Genomic DNA, 12,219 nt, shown 5'->3' with positions numbered 1-12,219 from the left:
TGAAACAGCAAAATAAATATACGATATCTCCGTTGTTTATAATTTGTTTTAATTGTTTCAAAGCTTAAAAGTGAGTCTATGGTACAATCTAATTACTCACAAAGAATGTCAAAAATTAGTGCAATGGTTATATTTTAATCAAAGATTAAATATACTTTTTTTTTGTAATTTTTAGCGCAAAAGTAGGCCTGATACAGAGTCGGAGCTAAAATTTTCACTCGAAGCGACTGACACGCAGCATACATTATTTATTAAAAGTGTACGTCGCGCGGCCGCCGGTCGTCGCTCCGAGTGAAAATTTTAGCTACAGTACTGTATTATTCTACTTTCGCTCGTGTAAATTACAAAAAAATATATTTATAATCTTTAATTAAAATATAACCATTAAACTTATAATTGATATTTTTTGTAAATAATTAGCTTGTACTTTAAACTCACTTCTAAGCTTTGAAAGATTTAAAAAAATTATAAACACCGTAATAATCGTATGTTTACTTTGCTGTTTCATAACTTTTTTGCAAATGGTGGCAAAAAAGTTTTGAAGCATTCATTTTCAAGATATTTGAAATGCGCATTTTATCTATTTTTTAAAATTATAATATAATAAAAACTTTCTGAGGAACGTTAATTTGTTTATAACTATCTTTTTTAAACATTTAAAGATTATGCAAAAAAATTAAAAAATAATATTTTGTCGACAAAATGTTAAATAGGTATCTCATCTTTATACGATTTCAAAGTTTAATCAGTGTATCATAACTATTTTGGTTATTATTGCGACTATAAATTATTAATTAACAATTGAATTGTGGCTAAAATATTCGTTTAATTTTCACCAGCTTCTGGAACTATAATCTAAACCAAGAAGGCTTTTATGTCACCAAATTATTTAATTATTGGTAGATAATTACTTATCTAAAACTTTATTTGAAAATTAAAGATTTTGTTGGGAAAACCCGCATTTTCCGAAGAAAATTTTTGTCGAAGCAGATCGGGAAAAACACGTCTTTATGCAGAATTTAATCACGGTAAATTTTTATTTGAGTATTTTTGTTGTAAAGTTAAAATCTTCGGAGTTATAGAGCAATAATTGAAAAAAACACGATTTTCCTGCGCCATTTTGTTTATAAAAAAAGTAGCACACTATCTGAGGACTTTGCATACCTATATTATTAATACATAGGATCTTATAATTCGATTCCAGCAATAAAATTGCTGGTAAATAACTTTTCCCAAAAATGGCCTATTCTCCGATAAATCAGCCCAGACTAATTTTCAAAGAGACCGTTATAGTATATTTGAAAAAAGGCAATGCTTTTTTTGTAACTGTGATTTTGTCTGGTTATATGTCAGTTAGGAATATCCGTCAACATCCAGTGTGAATTCTTTTCATAGATAACAATTTAAAAATTATTTGTTATTTATTATTAGATTTTTATTATATATTATTTTTATATAATAGGTCTGGATCCCGCGTATGAAAAAAAAGTTGATTAATAGCAAGCTGAAAATTTGTTAATAGCTTAAGGGTGTCTAGTCGGATAAACTTTGATATATGGGAACACTGGAACAGGGGCAGTTTTAATTGTGGAACAGGTTAAAAATTTGGAATGGTCACACCACGAAAACGGCACATGTATTTTGTCCGACAGAACAGACTTAAACTCTTCGAACAGAGATTAAACTCTCATGCAAAAATCAGACTGCTATTTATCACCAAATGGGCGTTTTAATGAGTGGAACATGTAGAATATGTCAAATGACAGGAATTATGACAGGTGATAAATAGCAGTCTGATTTTTGCATGAGAGTTTAATCTCTGTTCGGAGAGTTTAAGTCTGTTCTGTCGGACAAAATAAATGTGCCGTTTTCGTGGTGTGACCGTTCCAAATTTTTAACCTGTTCCACAATTAAAACTGCCCCTGTTCCAGTGTTCCCATATATCAAAGTTTATCCGACTAGACACCCTTAAGCTATTAACAAATTTTCAGCTTGCTATTAATCAACTTTTTTTTCATACGCGGGATCCAGACCTATAAGTTTATTGTGTATCAACTAAAAGGGTATTGTCAATTGGCCAATTTTGTTACTATAAATTTTACTTTACATTATAATTTACAATCAAGAGAGAGAAAAAGGGAAAATAAAAAAAATTATAATAAGAATTCGCTTCTCGAAGGAAATCTAGCACATTCTGATTCTGATTAAGTCCTAATTGACTGAGGATTACATTGTGGTTGATTGCAAGAGGTGGATCTCTTCCATTGGTTTGGCCAGTACTTTTTGATTGTGAACCTAAAAATTGTTGTTATATCTGATGCTATAGCATACTTATTCACTTTAAAGGAAAGTAGTTTGTCATGCCAACAAATACATGCACACAATACGACAAACCTGTTGTTTATAATATAAACATAGAAATATGAGGTTTCACGTACTGTGTGCATGCAGGTATTGAAAACTACATTTCGTTAAAGTCGTCTTCTTTTAGTGCCTATTCGTTTCGAATATTGGCGATAATATTGGCGATATTCGGCGTTAAAGTCAATATACCATAATTGAACGGCTTCGTATCTGATTTGGTTGTAATTGTTTCTATTGCAGCAGCACCAGTAGCCTCTTTAACTAAAATGCCAACGTGTGAAGAAATCCATATCATTGTTATGTCTGTTATAGAATAAGTGATACGGTTACCTGGTTGCTTCATGCTTCATATATATATTTTTAGTAGAGTCCAATATATGCTTTGCAGACATTTGCGGTTGCTCCCAAAAGTGTTATTATCTAGCGATCATGAAGACTATGTTGGCTATTTTACATTCTTTGCTATGAGTTTGCAGCTAAAGTCACCATGAGACAGCCGCATTGTATGTAGGTATTCCTGCTCTTATTTTATGTGAGTATTATGTTGTATTCCCATAGTAGGTAGTCTATAATTCACTTTAGAGCTCTTAAGAGCTCTACGTCCGCTTGAATATCTGTCCTCATGAAAAGTCGTTGTATTAATTTCTCTTGCAAGATTTGCTAGAGTAGAGAGCTATATTTTTCGACCGAAATAAAAATGCTTACAATTCCAACACTACTGAATATTCCTACACCAGACCTCCGTGTAGTTTCAGACTTGTTGGTGAGCCAGGAATCACCCTATACAGTATAGATTATGATCTTCACTTTGAACGGTACCTACTTGAGTCTTGATTGCCTGTATCTGGGAACCTCCATAGGTCAGAAGTTATTTTCCGTACGGTATTCCTAGTTTTATTTATGATGCAAGTTCTAAGTATATCCTAATCTAATCATTACGTTGCTCGGGTTTTCTCATTGCTATAATATCCCGGTCTTACCTTTTCTTTTATAAGGTTGTGAATAGAAAATTGGTCCAGTAGTACCTCCATAGCTACTTTTAGCGTGTTTCTCATAGCCTCTCTAGTCATTTTAAAGTAAGTAAATCTTACCTGGCTTAGTTTGAGAATGTAGTAAATTTGATAGCTACTCGTCTGAATAGCTGTAATGATATGCCGTTAAACGAATTTCTAGGACTCCTCAATCAAGATGTGTGTCTTCTATATATGCTTTTGCTTCCCCTAATTAGGTATATATATAATAATAAAAGCGAATTATATTTTTTTCCACCTACCTCTACCGAAAGTATACTTTTCCTGACCTGATTGTAGGGAGCAAAGTCGTACTTTTCCTCCCTAGGGAGTAAAAGTATTTATCCTCTCTAGGGAAGAAAAGTAAAAGTGACGTATGTCATTGATGAAATAACTTATTGTCGCCTTAAACGAAATATTCTATTATCTATTACGTTCTTCTTCTTTAAGTTCCATCTTCTATCTAAAGTTGGAAATCATCATGGCAATGCGGATCCTGTTGACTGCCGCTCTAAATAGCTCTGTACTACTGCATTTGAACCATTTCCGTAAGTTTCATACCCACATTTCTCTTTCCTCGGATTTTGACTTGCATAATAAGTTGTAATAATGATTATTTTTGCCCTCTCAGCACATGTCCCAAGTACTCAAGTTTTCATCTTTTGATAGTTAGTATTATTTCCGTTTAAGTTTTATTCTTCTAGCTATTTCCACGTTCGACATTCTTTGAATCCATAATGATATTTGCAGGATTCTTCTGTAACACTAAAAGACAGCCAACTTATTCAAATGGACTTGTTTCAATGTCCACGCGTCCAAGCCATAAAGAAGAGTAGAGAACACGTAACATCACAGCATCCTTAGGCGTAGTTCTAACCTTATATCCCAACAACAAAGAAACGTAAGTATTACGTAAGTATCTATAATCTATACATTTTAACGTTTATTTATAGAGCACACTGTATTATTATAATGGTAAAAACAGTAAATTGTTATTTTGATTTAACAATGTTTACATTAATAATTTGACTTATATTTGACAGTTTTGTCTACTCTATGTCATATTATGTATAAGTTTTTAGTTTGTGAAAACTGTCATTAAGTATAGATAGCAGTGCGTGAAGGGTTTAAAGTGTGCGTGAAATAACAATGTATTTTAAATGGGATTTACTTTTTCGCACTGTTTTTGGCACACTTTCATATTATCAAATATCCTTAACATTCGTGTTGTCATGGAGATGACATAATGAGCAATAAATTACAACAGTTTTGACAGTTTTGTGGTTTGAAAAAAGTTAGAATTGTTAAATATCAAAGTTCTAAAAATTGTAGAGGAGAAATGAATTCCAGTGACGAATTGTTACAGTCTTTTTATTTGTTTATCGTAGATAAAATATTGTATGAAACTGTGCGTGAAGTACTTTTTGCAAACTTACGCGATACATAGCACTCGCTCTGCTGTCGCTCGTGCTCTAAACATCGCGTGCGTCCGCAAAAAGCACACTTCACGAACTGTTTCATAAATAGCTATTGTTAGTTAGTTACATAAATCAATTGTTTAAAAATGAAAAAAAATACTTGTTATTTGAGGAAGCGAGAAAAATCATATGTATAACATGGGAGTAAAGTGCCTTTTCCTTTCTTGAATGATTACTGCCCTCCGCTACGCGTCGGGCAGTAAACTTCATTCTCGGGAGGAAAAGTAGCACTTTCCTCCCTTGTTATACAAATAGCTATTTCCTCTAGTTATGTAACCTAAATAGTACCTACAATACTTCCCTTAATTGGAAAGGTATTTGTGGCTTATATCTGGATGCTATACGTTCAGAAGCCATTATACAGCGGTCCTAGTTTCATTTATGATGCTAGGATGTCCTGGTTTAATCATTACATTGCCCAGATTTTTTCACTGTCTGTTTAGGATACCTACCTACTGTCAAATTAACAACGGAAGACATTTTGAACACCTGATGGAGTAGACATTACTTTAGCAATGTAGTATATACCTAAACTTTTAAGTATTATGTTCAACTTTAGTTTTACACAGTTTGAAGAATTAATAAGACTATTATGCGTGTCTAGGCATATGTTTTATACTTTTAAGATATTTCCGACTATGTACATAAAATCAAAAGTATTTTATACACTACCTACTTAGTATTGCACTAGTACTAGTATTAAAGTGGAGATTTCAATAAAGGCACAATATACAGGCTGTGGTATAAAACCAATTGACTAACGGTACCTATCAGCCAAATGGTAAATATGGTAACTTTACAACCGTCAAATTTCAAATTATTAAGATATTAATAAAGAGGTGTAGGAACCTATCTCTGTTTTTGTATAATGTCCATTTAAGACATAATTAGCTGTTTCCAGATTTTCGTTTATTTTGTATACATTTGTTATTATACATTATACACTGTGTAACAAAAATGCAGATCATAAATGAAATCACATATTCTAGGACCAAAAATAGTTTGATTGAACCTAACTTACCTTAGTACAAATATGCACATAAAAAAAGTTATAGCCCTTTGAAAATACAAAAGGAAAATCGATTTTTTCCAATATAGCAAAAAATTTTATAGATTTTTTATTGAACACGGACATGTGGCATTCTTAGGGCAGGAACATTATAAACAATAATTATAGTGAGATTTGTGCACCCCATCAAAAGTTTATGAAGGTTTTGTTCCTTTGAAACCCCCCAAACTTTTTTGTACGTTCCAATTTAATTGTTATTGTGGTACACTTCGCGTCAAAAAAACTGGTACAACTCTTATAACCGAAAATCGTGTTTTTCAAGTTGTGTAACCTGATCTTGTCACAAGTGTCATTCTAGGGCAACGTTGCCAGTTCAACGAAAATATTATATCAAACTAGGTAAAAACGGGGCTGAGCGACAGACCGCAATATACTAAAGACTAAAACAATGGTAATTTTCCGTCATCTCAATTAAGTATCCATACATTGATTCGTGTATTATTATAATTTATGAAAATATTTCAATTCAAAAATAATGATAGATATAAATCTTGACATGACTTTAAATTATTATGTTTAATGTCAAATCGAGAGGTGTGATTGGTTTCTCGTAAATTGTGGGACAAAACTGCATTAAGTTGTGAAGAATAAATAAAACACACTGGAGAAATTAAAAAAAATTGAAATTAATACAAAATGAATAACTTTTACAGTGAACAAATTTGGAATTTAAATATATGTATTACAATTCGAAATATACATTTTAAACGTTATTTTTTTTTTGTATTTAGATTTAGTGCAATTCAGTTATCTGTGATGGCAACAACGAAGTGATTCACGAACAATAATTGACAGTCTGAACACAGGTTTACATTGGGACAAAAAAGTGTACCAGTTTTATATGACGCGAAGTGTACCATTAGTTAAACATGATGATTTTTAAATTTTTTGGTCCCCTAGTACTTTTTCAATAAGCCAGTGTTTATCGAGATATTTTGAATATTTGATGAATCCACCACATATTAATTTGTATAAGTATGAAATATGATTCTAGAGACTTGATAATAATAATCTGAAAATTTATTTATAATTTACATTTTTAGGTATATTTTGAAAAAGTAGCCACGTCTCGATAAAACATGGCTTATCAAAAAAATACAAAGAGACAATAAAATTTTAAAAGCACTGTGTTAGATTAATGGTACCACAAGAATAGTTTAATCGGGACGTACACACACATTTTGGGGGTTACAAGGAACAAACCCCCAATAAAATTTTTATGTAAACATATTAAAAAAGAAGCCGCATCTCGATAAAAACTGGGTTATCGAAAAAATACTAGAAGTCGAAAAAGTTTTAAAAACATTTTGTTTAACTAATGGTACCACAATAATAATTTAATTGGAACGTACACAAAAGTTTGGTTGGGGGGAGGGGGGGATGGGTGGTTGAAAACAAAACCCCATAAAATTTTTGTGGGGTGTAAAAATTTCACTGTTAAAATTTTTTAACATGTTCCTGTTATAAGAATGCCACTTGACCATTTTCAATAAAAAATCCCTAATAGTTTTCGATATATTGAAAAAAATCGATTTTTATTTTGTAACTTCAAAGGGCTGTAATTTTTTGTGTGGACATTTGTACTAAGGTAAATTAGGTTAGGTTAGGTTGGATGATATTGTTTGTTTTTTTTTTCATTAAAATTAAAATCGTTGGTTACTTTAAGTATACTAATGTTATTTTACAATTTGAGCAAGCCCGGTGCTGCAAGGTTAACGCGGAATCCATATTCTCCTGGTCTTTCTTAACTGCGCGTTTATCACTTTTAAGCCCTTCTCATTATCAGTGAGAAGAGAAGAGAGAAAGGATGACAGGCAGGGGCGTCCTGGACTCGGAAATCAATAGGAACCGATGCTAATGTCTCATATAGTGTAATGCGAAGTTGGCGTTACACGAAAATGAGGAGAGCCCGATGCGCTACTTCCTTCAATAAGCGAAAAAAGTATAGGATGTATTAGGGACTCTGTGAAATTTTCCAATAAACTGCGTTGATTTATTCTACATCAGTCAGCTCGTACGGGAACATCTTCGATACATTTAAAAAGCTCGTTAGTAATTTGTGTTAGACAATTTCGAAGTTTGTGTTTAATCATATGTAATAAAGATAAATGGTAATAGCGTGTCTAAAATATACAAGGGAATCAAAATAATTGCATTTGTCTCTAATATTTTTACTAATTGACTACAATATTTTAATAAATAATATACACTCACCGGCACAAAATTCCGCCACCCAAAATTTTTGATTAAGTTTGACAATCTATAACTCTATTATTTATCCAATTTTCAAGATACTTGCATCAGTTTGCAGGTACATGTATTGATGTCGTTTGTTATTATTCCGGTAATCAAATTTTTTTGCTTAGATGGCATTATACGGGGATGAATGAAGCCTTGTTTTTTCTCCTAATTTAAAAAAAATCTGTGGAAAAATTGGAGGGCTGATTTTGTTTCATATTTCTTTTGTATTATCCTGAAGGTATTACTAAGGTTTTGTTTTTTGAATTATCGAAATATCTCTTCTTGTAAGAGCTGTAATAAAAACACTGCTTTGAAGGTTTATTTAATAAAAAATATCAAACGCACTAAAATTAACAAAACAAAACAAAATTAACAACAAAACAAAGCCATTCAATAGCGGGTACGTCCACCTCTTGCAGCAACGACTGCTCGCAATCTGTTTAGCATCGAATAAGCATGTGTTATCCTTGCCTGGGGAATAGCCCGATATTCCTCTACCAGGGCCATAACGGTACCAAATTTTCTGGAGGTCTAGGATGACGGCAAATAGTTTTTTTTAATTCATCCCATAAATGTTCAATAGGATTGAGATCTGGGCTGCATGCGGGCCATTCTAATCTTATCAATCCAACCTCTATTTTATGAGTCAATCAGTGTTTTTATTTACAAAAAATGGTACAGCTCTTATAAGAAAAGAGATATTCGGATAATTCAAAAAATTAAATATTAGTGATGCCTCCGAGATAATATGACAGGACTATGAAACCTAATCAGCTATTAAATTTTTCCACAGAATTTTTTAAAGATAAGAGAAAATACATCGCTTTCATTCACCCCTGTATAATGCCATGCAAGCAAAATTTTTTTTTACCGGAGTAAAACCAAATGATATCAATACACGTACCTACAAACTGTTGCAAGAATCTTGAAAATCGGAGCACAAACAATAAAGTTATAAATTGTCAAACTTAATCAAAAACTTTGGGTGGCGGAATTTTGTGCCAGTGAGTGTATATTCAGTATCAGGAAATACATGATTGTAAAAAATATGAATTATTGCATCCCGTTAAAGATATCCATAAATATACATGTACACAGCCCACAAGACAAATTAGAATAATTGTTGATTAGGTTTAGGTCCTAATAATTCGCCAACCTTCCGCCAAGTTATTGACGTACCTACTGAGTTACTAACGTATTGAGGTGTATTATAGTGTGTAGTACCTAGTGGTGGCAAAGGTACTATATACTTAACTATCGAGAAAAATGGTAAAAATCAGTCAGAGCAGAACACATTCGAGAGGTATAACTTAGAGAACCTAAAACACGTATTTACCCAATTTTTGAACAAAATATATCCCAAAAATGAATAACCATTTTCAATTTCGTTGCAAAACGAAAATACAGCCGAACCATATTCCAGTCCAATCAGAGAGTGCTGCAAGGACCTCTACCGGTTTCGAAACTTCTTAGTCTCTCATCAGGAGGCACATATGCTGCTCTCCCTGATCCAACCAAAACAAACCACAGCGTGCAGTCCCGAATTGCAACGAACGAAATGGCATAGATGCCCTAGCGGCAACTGCTAGCAAAAGACTAAGTTTTCACTCTAATGGCATATAACATATCCCACCAGAATGAAAACAATGGGAACCTTCTCTGGTTACACCTCCGAGGCTTCTACAATTTGCAAGCCATACGGATGCTGAGACTAAGGAAGATGAGGGAATTCTACAATTTACAATTCACGTCACATCTGCTCAGCGCGGTAAAGTTCCAACGAGACTGGTTCCCTTCATACTCCACACAGAGTAAATGTAAATCAAAAATGAATAACCATTTTCAATTTCGTTGTAAAACGAAAATACAGCCGAACCATATTCCAGTCCAATCAGAGAGTGCTGCAAGCACCTCTACCGGTTTCGAAACTTATTAGTCTCTCATCAGGAGGCACATATGCTGCTCTCCCTGATCCAACCAAAACAAACCCCAGCGTGCAGTCCCGAATTGCAACGAACGAAATGGCATAGATGCCCTAGCGGCAACTGCTAGCAAAAGACTAAGTTTTCACTCTAATGGCATATAACATATCCCACCAGAATGAAAACAATGGGAACCTTCTCTGGTTACACCTCCGAGGCTTCTACAATTTGCAAGCCATACGGATGCTGAGACTAAGGAAGATTAGGGAATTCTACAATTTACAATTCACGTCACATCTGCTCAGCGCGGTAAAGTTCCAACGAGACTGGTTCCCTTCATACTCCACACAGAGTAAATGTAAATCAAAAATGAATAACCATTTTCAATTTCGTTGCAAAACGAAAATACAGCCGAACCATATTCCAGTCCAATCAGAGAGTGCTGCAAGCACCTCTACCGGTTTCGAAACTTATTAGTCTCTCATCAGGAGGCACATATGCTGCTCTCCCTGATCCAACCAAAACAAACCCCAGCGTGCAGTCCCGAATTGCAACGAACGAAATGACATAGATGCCCTAGCGGCAACTGCTAGCAAAAGACTATATATATCCCATACTATAGACAAAAAAATATATCCCATTTGTACAAAATGGGCTACTAAACTAAAATTGATTAGAATGAAAAATAGACCCAGGAAAAATATACTTACAAATAAAACTTTTTATACAAAAAGCAGCACAAGAAGCAATTAAACCGGCCACTCACGGTAGGTACGGTGGTGTCATTCGACAAGATCTTCAATGCCCAGACAGCCCAGTCTTTCTGTGATTAAATTGTACTATTTTGTTAGATGCACGGTCACACACGATCAAAATAAATTAATCAATAAAATAAATTCAAGTCAAGTTAGGTTTTTTAAAGCCTGGTTCAGCTTATCCTATTCAATTTTTGTAAATCTCTATAAATTTTTGCAATAAGCTCGGAAATGTAATGGTAGGGGAGCCAAAGCGGGAATTTTTGCAGTTACGCCAGCGCGTCAGAAAATCACATGGGGAGAAACCTTGACCCTGTAAATGTACCCCTACCATATGGACTATATAGAAAAACTCGAAATCGTCATATTAAGATAAGGTAAGTTAAGTACACGCAGGGTAGTGCATATTTCAAAAATCTTACGATTTGAGAGGGGAGTAAGGAAATGGGTGAGTCACAAAGTTTCACAAAAAATCGAATATTTCGCGAAATAAACGTTAGATCTAAAAACTGAAAAATACGTGTTCAATATTTTTCAAAAATCTATCAAATGATACCAAACACGACCCCACACCACGGAGAGAGGGTGTGGCAACTTTAAAATTTTATAATTAACTATTTTGATTGGGAAATAAGCCACAATTGAAATAAAAAATAATAAACGTTTCGATGTCCAAATCGGATGTCGTTGTCAAAATACAAAATATTAGTAAATTAAACAAAAATGTTGCTTAGTAAAAAATTCTTGTAATAGTTTATCTAATCTGACGCATTTATATCGGCAATTCAGGCATAATATACATATTTTTAAGTAGAAGACTTTAAAATGATATTTGATATTGCCAATATTTATGCGTTGCGTTCCTGGGACGACTTTACTGAAAGATAGTTCATTCGATTATTTACATGAAATCAACCTCAACTTAAGAATATCCGTCATAATAAAGAAAATCATAGCATGTGATATGTCTTTAAAAGACAACCAAATGCAACGGTGACAGTAAAATTCTAGTGTTCCATAGTAAATCACAAATCACGAGGGCAAACCAGGAAAAAACCTCGTAATATGTACTATCCCAACATCGCAAGTATTTGGTCTTACATTTAGTTTACTAAATAAGACTAATAAGACCAAATACTTACGATGTCGGGGTAGTATCACGAGGTTTTTTGCTGGTTTTCCCTCTTGATTTACTATGAAATCTCTAACACGAGAACTTTACTGTCACCGTTGCAGTTGGTTGTCTTTTTAAAGACACATCACATGCTACGATTTTTTTATGGCGGATATTCTTGAGTTGAGGTTGATTTCATGTAATCGAATGAACTGTCTTTCAGCAAAGTCGTCCCAGGAACGCAACTCATAAATATCGGCAATATT

At 33.4% G+C, this 12,219-nt stretch overlaps 1 protein-coding gene across 1 annotated transcript in view; it reads right to left on the bottom strand.

Moving 5' to 3' along the window:
• The window catches only part of LOC114329196 (zinc finger homeobox protein 4), a 1,197,903-nt gene that overhangs the window by 827,125 nt on the left and 358,559 nt on the right, over positions 1-12,219 (bottom strand). The gene's annotated exons all lie outside the window — the stretch shown is intronic.

Source organism: Diabrotica virgifera, chromosome 6 (genome assembly GCF_917563875.1).
Source record: "Diabrotica virgifera virgifera chromosome 6, PGI_DIABVI_V3a".
NCBI lineage: Eukaryota > Metazoa > Arthropoda > Insecta > Coleoptera > Chrysomelidae > Diabrotica > Diabrotica virgifera.
This window is presented reverse-complemented; position numbering and strand designations above follow the sequence as displayed.